Consider the following 9,786-nt stretch of genomic DNA (forward strand, 5'->3'; position numbering starts at 1 on the left):
CCAGCTTGTAAGTACCACAGGTTTGAAATAAGCGATTTCTCTTTCTGTGTACAGTACACACGTACCTTACATACCTCTCTGGCAATAATGGGCCTCAGCAGCTGAGAAAAGCTAGAACATGAAAAAAATTAATCTGACAACAGGTGATGCAAATTCACTCAGCCACCTAGCTCAGCTAGGCCACTGTACTGCTTGAGAAAAGATAGGTCGCACCAGTAAGAGAAGACTATAAATCAAATTTAGAAAATATTTAGGGCCTTTTCTTAGCAGTTAAAGCCTGATATTACCCAGTTTGTGCACCCGAAGCATAAATCATGAAAACCAGGTTAAACCCAATTCCTGCTCAAAAAGTGCCTTCAAGAGAAATGTAGTATTCCAGTGCAACAGGCTGAAGGTACCGTATAGAGACTGGCAGATGTCTTGCACCTGGAGGTAATGGATAAACTGGCCATGTGATGGTTTCCATGTCATGGTGCATGGCATGAATTACTGTGGAAGACATCGTTTTCTTTATTCTCTTTTACAGCGCAGTTGCGGCTAATACCAATTTCACAAACTGCCAGCAAGAGCCCAGTGCTACAGAATTCGCCTCGTTTGCAGCGAGTTGCAGTCTCAGTAGCACTGCTAGGAGAGTTACCTTGCCTTTGTAAAATACTTAAAAAGAGCATTCAATTCAAAAGGCCTCGATTACAATGTTCAGCAAGAGCTTCCCTAGCGCTGTCAATGCTCAAGTGCTGAATGAGGTGGTGGTATGGGTACAAGCATCCCACTCAGTGATGATGCAATTAGTAAAGGCACTACCTACCTGTAAAAAAGTTGAAACTGGCCCCTCCTATGCATTAAAAGTAGACACGTGCAGTGCCCACAACCATCCTGTTAATTACCTGATTTACATTATCCGTGGGGTTCAGCACCCTTTTAGCAGTTGGCTCAAAGCAGTATGATGGTGAAATTTCCTTTCCTCATTAGCTTTGTGGAGCACTTTTTGCTGCTATGGTATAAACAGGAAGGCAATATGCAGTTCTGCAGCAACACTTCAGAATGTGATGCAACACACGGCAAGCAATTACCTCAAAGATGAGTAGGTTACTCAGAGGAAACAATGTGGTGGCTGGGTATGGTCTGAAAAAAAAAAGCTGCTTTGTAACATGGTTTTTCTATACGGCCAACGAAGTTATGCATTTATACATACGTTTCATTAATTACTGACAAGGCAAGTAGGTAGGAATACTTTATTTGGCGCGGAAGTCCTGGCCGACGTGGGTCTAATACGACTGCTTGTAGGCCAAGGTACAGACTTGTGGGTACAATCTTGAGCCATTAGCCTGGAATGGGGAATAGGTGCCTTGGAGTAGAGAATGCCGCGCCATGCAAGGTCGGCTGCTGCGGTCCCTCCACTAGTGTCGGTCATACACAGGGTTGGATGCCATGAAAAGAGAAAAAAAGTATGCAAGCTCAGAGCAATAAAATGCAATAAACCACTAAGAGAAACCCACAAACAAATACACAAAAAATGGAATGCATATGAGAAAAAAGATAAGAACATCTCCCAACAGACTGTAGCAGCAGCCCATGCACTCCTGTAGTGGCTTTGTGTGTGGACATTAGAAAGGTCCTAAAAAAACGATAAAAGGAAATTGTTCAAGGTGTGCTGGAGAAACCACACAAAAAAGAAGTGTTTACAAGGCAGAGACCAAGAATGAATGAAAATAGTCAAGACAAACAACGATAGGGTTTCTGACAGGCTTGTGACGCTGGCACACAGGAGGTCACAAGCTCCATATGCTAAACCTTAAAGGGGCGAAGGCACCAAATTGTTGGTTGGAGTGTTCTTAGTTTCAAACATTGCATACTCCCACCAGGCGCGTGATACGTGCTCCCCGATTCAAATAGGCGCATTAAATATTATCGCATTATTTATACTGAGCGATTTCGGTTTGAGTGTCGGGATGTGTTACGACGTCACTCCCGAGGAAGAGCTGCAACCCTGGTCATGTGGGCTCCAAAAGTAGTGACACAGGGACCGCTGCATCGTCTGCTCTCATACACATGCTGCGCATATCAGGGCCTTTCGAAATGCCGGCCAGTACTGCGATATGCTTTATTTTCGAGTAGTTCAAATATTAAAACAGATATTTGAAATTACAATAAAAACAGGTTTCCACAAAATGAAATGATGAAAAGAAACATTTCACTCAAATATTTTATTCCTCCTCATCATTTATCACATCCTAAAGCTTATTGAGCATCTCAATGAATGAGGGGAAATCATGTAGAATGGTACAATTTATCTTAGCCATAACTGTGTTCAGGAAAAAACATAACAGCTTGACTTTGTAAGCTGCCGAACGACAATATTTGGGCCTTTCTCTTCTCGGCCTTTTGGCGAAGATCATAGCACCAAAGCGCGGCCATGTGGTAGAGCACCCCCCTCTCATTCGGGAGGGTCCATTCCCTGCGCCAACGGGTACCCACCGATTTTTTAATGAGTACAAGATTTCCCCCGGCATGGTGCTCGTCTCATCTAGGGTGAGATGCTTGGGAAAAGGGTCTTCGACCAAACCGTTGCCTTGACGGATCAGAGATAAGTTCCGCCGTCAAGCAACCCTAAATCCGCCTCGTGAAGGAGAAGCCCATCTTTTTTTTTACCCGTCATGAGAGATAAGTTCCGCCGTCAAGCAACCCTAAATCCGCCTCGTGAGGGAGAAGCCCATCTTTTTTTTTTACCCGTCATGCACACCTGGCGATGCGTGTGAGCCAGCCACAGCGGTAGCGAGCAAATACCGCTGCGCTTTGCACGAACGGGGGTTTGTGAGTGGAGAGTGCTATGGCACATCTCTCGTGAGGCTAGAGCAGTGAACGTTTTATGATCGTTGAAAGTTTTGTAACTGGCACGAGGCGAGAGTTTTGGACTGTGGATTTTAACCACGTGGAGTCGTTTTTGTGCCCACATTTCACGGGAATTTTGAGGCGCAGGCTATCCTTCATAGGATCTGCTAAATATTCATAGGACCTGCTAAATAGCCAAGTACCCAGCACATGTTATATCATCACTAGTTTCATGAACGCACATGAATTTGTATGAGCGAGGCATCCAGAAATAAATATGTCCGATGCATTGTCCGATGAAATACATATGCAGCTTTGTATTCTTGGTTCACCTCATGGCCATAACTTGTTTAGCATAGCAGTTTTCATTAGCACACATTATTTTACACGTGATTGCTTCTAGGAGATTACGCAATTAGAGATCCCTCATGTCTCCTTAGGGCACTCGATGCAGACATTATAAATTTGAAAACTTTTAGCCCTTTACTACCTGTTTTAGCCCTTTACTACCCTTTAGCCCTGTGCATTTTTCATGAGAGCCTTAGCCAATCATGTGGCAATAAACCCAATGCAATTTCCCTGATGTGATGAAATACACATAGTTGGTAATTTATCATGGTGACGTGCGACAGATCTCCTGAAGCGAAGTTTATGGAATATGAAAAAATATTGAATGGAAGTAGCCCTTTCTTTGGCTCAGTGCATTTTGTTTATGTACTCCTGTGATTCTTCATATTTTGCTGTTGCAGTGGTTTGTGCAGGAGTCCTTCTGTACAGCAACATGTAGGGGGCTGGTAGGGGGCTGAAACTACGTTATCTATGGCGACTCAGCGTATTCGCTGCAACCACTCCTGATGAAGCCATATGGCAGCAACTTTCTGACCCTTGTGCAGCTAACGTTCAACAGTGGTATGAACCTTTTCGACAAGCTGTGGAGTGGGGATTTGGTAAAGTTGTTGTAGAGTTTGCATTTTTGGACTTTAAAAAAGTCAAAAACTCCTCGGCAACAAGTTTCTGACATGTACAAGGCAGGAGCTATTCTGTCCATCTATCATACATGCCTATATGGCAGCCAGCTGCCGCATTATTTTGCTCTAAGCCTCCCTTGTGGCACGACTATCTGAATCGTCATCGCACCTACTGAAAGCTGATTCCATGCCATTGTGCTAACAACCAGAACATGCAACTGAGGTTGTGTACATAAAGGATGCTCATTTTCTTTTTAATTCCATGCCAGTCAGTTTTCCTTCTAAAAATTACATTCATTCTATTTTGTTTTTTTGCTCAGCTCTTTTCAATAATGTTGAACATTGCTTGCTGCTGAGCTGCAGCTGTGCGACGCTCTCTGGCCTTTTTCTCTAGTTTGCGCTCTTTGTCTCTGGAATCCAGTCTCCGTGCCTTGGCACGCTCTTCAGCCAAGACATTGACCTCTTGCTGCTTCAGGTTGAGTTCAGCAAGGTTTTTTTTTTCCTCCCAAGCAAATTTTTGCTCTTCAAGAGCTAACCTTCTGGACTCCAGAAGAAAATCCTTTTCTTTGACGGTCTGTTCATGTCTTGACCGCTTTTCCAAAAATTCATAGTCGCCGGACCGCTCCTGTCGTTTTTTTTCCTATGGAGAAAAGCAGTCTATTAAGAATGCAATGGGACAAATATGTTGTGAAAGTAGTGTACTTTTAATATGCAATTTTGCTAGACCTAAATAAAAGAACCCATAAAAACTGAAGGCGCATTCACAGCCGGTCATCTGTTACTCAACAGAACGTATCACCTACTCATCCCATACGGCTGGACGGGGTGCAGGAGCTGTTGCGTCAGCCTGCCCTCTCTGGCACCCTGGTAGGGAGGCCAGACAGCTGCGCCGTCCCGGTCTGATCACCCATGTTCTTAATTGCAACGTCTTCGGTATCACTGACATTCAAGTCGCAATTCAGGATCTGGTTAAACGCCTGGGACGCGCTTTCGCTTTGATCGTCACTTGCAACAAACATATTATACAAGAAAGATGCGGTACAGCTGTAGCCGCTGCCTAATGATTGGTATATCTTTTCCACTTATCCCTGCTAGTTTCAGCCCACCTGTTAGGTGGTCGGAAATTTAGTTTTTTATTGTGAATGAGAAAGTTCAGTGATGGTCGCTGAGCAAGTGAACGGTCATATCATAACCTTCCGAGTGCTTCCTGGAAACATCCAAACAAAAAGATGCATGAAAAGCAAGAAAACACATATCAGAAACAAAACAGATGTACCAATAATGTATTATGCACGCCTATTTTATGCATTCATTCATACTTTCAGCTTTCTCTTGGGTTTGAAATTTAGCATTCTCATACTTGCATCATAGAAAATCTCAGCAGACAAAGATAGAATGCGATTTAGGTAGCGAAACTGGCCCTCTCCAGATCATGTGAGTGGACATGAAGAGGGAAGCTGAGAGGCCGTTCTGTCCGGAAAACTATCATTTCAAAAATGGTAAGCTGCATACGCGACTTGGACACTTTATTTTTAAGGCGTTTACTTATGACGGTAATGTACACTAATTAGTTCCTGTCATGTAAGGTTGAGTTCTGTTTGCGGCTAAAGGAAGTTGCACGTGGTCTTGTTCTTTGAGCATCAGGCTTGACGTATGCTAGATGGGCATTTTTTGCGATGCGTTGTAGACGAGGGGAACATAGGGTACGTGCATAGCGTACATAGCAGATGCTGAATTAAGCGGAAGACTAGCTTAAAAGGCAAAAGCATCGTCAATAGACACTGCATGCAGTCAGGTATACCCACAGTCACCGGCCCTTCTGCCGAAGTGTGCCGTGGTAAATGTGTCTCGAGCTTGAGCAGGAGAATTCTGTACCACTGCTGGGGGGCAGTTCGCCTCGCGAAATGTTGCGGCAGGGGCAGGGTATGCCTTACGGCGAGTCCGGAGTTTCACTCCATGCTTCCCTCTGAGATCGAGAACCTCCTGCAGCAAATCCTCGCACGCTTGATATTGCTCCTTTGTTCCTGACCTGAAAACCAACACTGATAACAAAGACATGTAAACTATATTCAGCATAATCAGTGCAACATGCTTTGGTAGCAAATTCACTTGTTCAGACTTGCTCTGTCGATGGCCGCCTAGTGCCCCAGCAGAAGCTCCATTCTCTCACGAAGATGCGAACAGTGAATGATCTTCCTGCAATATCGTGCATTTTCGACGCAATATTCGTCCGTTGCATCGGGTATTGGAACGAGTTCTGGCTCCGGACATAGGCCAGGCGTTCAAGATCCAAATTAATGGCAAAATGCACGTGATTCCTGCCTGCCATGGTGCTCTTCGTCGCGCAGCAACCTTTGAATTTCCTCAGAGAGCAAGTCAAAGACGAGGAAACTTTTTCTGAATTAATAATGGCATGGTTTTCGCATGGTTTTCGCAAAGGGTTTTCCACAGTAACTCAACTACTTTCAGTTATCCATTCATTTGCGGCATCATTTGACAATAACAGCCAGATTGACGCGATCTTTCTAGATTTCAGTAAAGCGTTTGACAAAGTTCCACACCACAGCCTTATTCTAAAACTAAAAACTATTGGACTTCCGCCTATATTTATTTCCTGGATAAATGATTATTTAACTAACCGGAGTCAACATGTTTCAATCGGTCGTCACCAGTCTGGCTGTCTCCCAGTCACATCAGGTGTGCCACAGGGAAGCGTACTGGGGCCACTACTCTTTTTAATATACATTAACGACATCATCGGTGAAGTTTGTACTGGCGTACATATTCGATTATATGCTGATGACTGTGTTTTATTTCGCGATGTTAGCAATGAAAACGATCAGAGTGACCTAAAAAATACGCTTACTAATATTGTACAGTGGTGCAAGCGCTGGGACATGACACTGAACACAGATAAAAGAGTTTCTCTTCGCATAACTAACAAGATAAACGCTCTACAATATGCATATAAATTAGAATCATCACCATTGCAACAAGTAGCGTCCGTAAAGTACTTGGGTGTAACACTTACTAATAACCATTCCTGGAACTCTCACATAGATAACATCTGTTCACTCGCATTCCGTAAGCTCTGTTATATAAGGCATAAACTTCGAAACGCCCCCGCTAACGTTAAGCTCTTAGGTTACAATACTCTAATTAGACCCAAGCTTGAATATGCTTGCATAATTTGGGACCCGTGTACTAAGTCTAACATAAAAAAGCTCGAGAACGTTCAAAGGAAAGCAATTAGATTCATATATTCAAAATATCTACCCACTGACTCCCCCTCAGACTTGATGCATGCTAACGGTATTGAAGAACTACAGGTAAGAAGACGAAATTTTCGTTTAGATTTTCTTTCTTTACTTCTTAATAATAAACTCAGACTTGACCCTTCTGCTTATCTTTCCCCAATGCCAACACGGAATACACGACGCTATCACAAAGCTCTTTTAAACCATATTTTGCCCGGACTAACTCGTTCAAGTTTTCCTTTTTCCCACGCACTATATCTGACTGGAACTCATTAACCGTACCAAATCAACTCTGAAAAACAGACGCGTTCCTCAGCCATCTTTGATATTGCGTATTATGTATTTTTTCTGCTTTGTCTTGCATTGCTGTATTGTTGTTTTACTACATTATCTTTGCTGTATTGTTGTATTTTTGTTGCTATACTTTTGCTTTTTGTGCACCTGCCCTTCCTGCTTGGACCTAACCATGGTCTGCAGTATGTACATAAATAAATAAAAATCAATAAATTAAAATACTTTGTTTCTTAAAAAGTAAACCAATTTAAATAAATGAACATATCGCACAAAATTGGAGAATTACTTCGCCCGTGTCGTTGCAATGATGACAGTGTACACCTTACTTAGATAGGCTTAACAGTAAGAAAATCGTCTCTTTATCGGAAAACTGATGACTAGCTGGCGCCTATACCATGGTTTAGGTGTGAGAATGCACAAAATAAAATCGAGTACAACTGTTTAGAGCGAGGAATCGCGTCAGAAAATCCGGCGGCAATGCAGTATTTGCTCCAAAGCGAGCGAGCAGGGTGCTGCCATGTTGTCAATGTTAACCACTCAAGTCTCGCAAGCACCGCAACACAAAGTCCACTGGTTTACGTACGTACACAAGATGCAGTGTTTGCACTTGCGTATTGCGCATGCACATTACCGTCCCCGCAAGTTCCTTGCATACTCTAAGCCGTTGCGGAAGCATAGCTAAAACTGTCTAAAGAAGCCCCGGTCAACCATGATTTCATCAACTAAGGGCTCAAACTCGTCTAACAGATGAGTCTGAGCTGTTATGGTCTTTTCAGATGCGTGGCCTCTGAATACCTCACTGACGAATGTTATTGTGCTTGCAGGGCTGACACAAACCAAAAATTTAACAATGAATGTCGACTTGTACAGCGAGTATGTCAGCAATTGGCACCTCTCACAACGACACCTTTCAAGTGGAATTTCTGTGCAGTCCGCAATGCCTCGTACTCGTGTACTTTTCAATGTACACAGTTATGTTGTTTTGTTCTTTCTCTTTCGATGGTCAATCAATGGCTGACTCAGGTATTGCGGCTTGAAGAGGTAGTGTGCAGACACTACCTGCTCTGGAAAAGTACTGCAAAGCAGGAAAATGATGCTGCCTGCTTCAAGACAACACAGAGTAGTGTAACCCTATCTTTGGGCGCAAGTTGCATTCTGTTGTATTTCATACCTGCCAATAAGGAGGACAATTTTGTCCAGATTTCAATGATTTGGCATCTGTTTGGCATCTGTAGTCAGAAATTCAGTGATGCGGAGTTTTTTTCACAATCCAGCGATGCATTAGCCTTTAGTGCCTTGTCTGTCATGGACCCATCCTCCAAATCTTGAAAATGTGTAAGGGGTTTTGTACACAAATAGGTCAGGGGAAAGAGTTCACGGCGGGCGACACAAAACGGCGAGCAGGACAGCGGGCAGCGCCGACGGCCAGTCCAAAAACCGAGCGATCTCGTGCAGCGCGGCGAAACTTCGTCTTTTTCTTCTTCTCCTCAAGTAATATGGCACATACCCACGTGGGGGGGGGGGGGGGGGATTGGTCAAGGTATAGAGTAGAATGCCAATGAAGCATTTGCGCGGGGAAGGAAACGTCAGAAGACTGAATCAAGATAAAAAATTGGAACTTCGTCTTCTTCTTCGTCTGTCACCGGCGCATCGTCTTCATCGGCGCTTGGTCAATGATATGCCTATGCGGCATCAGGCGCCGCTGTCATGGTTCGCTACAAAATAAACAATGCCTCCGCTACTGCCTGCCTGTTCTGAAATTATAATTTATGGATTAACTATGCCTGTGTAGCACATATACCACCTATACACACACATTTTAGCTAAAGTTATCTTGTGTCTGTGTGTGTGAACAGAGACCAGGGAAGTGTTCGCAACAGGAAGCCATTTTAAAACTGGTGCGTCTGCGATAAACAGCCATGAACACAGATAGTAGTGAGCACAATACAATTATGCAGTGCCTGACTGCTTGCAACAATGTCGAGATATTGTGCATCAAAGCATGGAATTCGGTGCTCTATACAAGAGGCATACTCTGAGGATTACTTATTCTCATCACTGCAGTGGAAGCACTGCAATAACAAAGATGAATGAGTTATGTAAACTCCCAGTACAGTGTACATTATATACACAACCACATCTGCCATATACACACGTAACCAAAAATGCCAGACCAAGTGAACTATATCACATTACATAGTCGCTCCAGACAAACTCCGTCCCAACTCTTTCTGAGGTTTACAGTAAAATCATGTTTCAGCATCATGGCTAGTCGCCTAGAGAATCTGTGAGGGCTTGTGTAGCAGCGATATGGAAGTTGCCTTTGAGCTGTAACTTCCGGCCTTTGCAAGCAACTACTGCAGAAACCATGGCAGTAGGCATGTTTACAACTACGGCTGCTCCAACCACTCTGTTGTTACCACTGTACTTGATCATCT

The sequence above is a fragment of the Amblyomma americanum genome, chromosome 4, assembly GCF_052857255.1.
Source record: "Amblyomma americanum isolate KBUSLIRL-KWMA chromosome 4, ASM5285725v1, whole genome shotgun sequence".
Taxonomy (NCBI): Eukaryota; Metazoa; Arthropoda; class Arachnida; order Ixodida; family Ixodidae; genus Amblyomma; species Amblyomma americanum.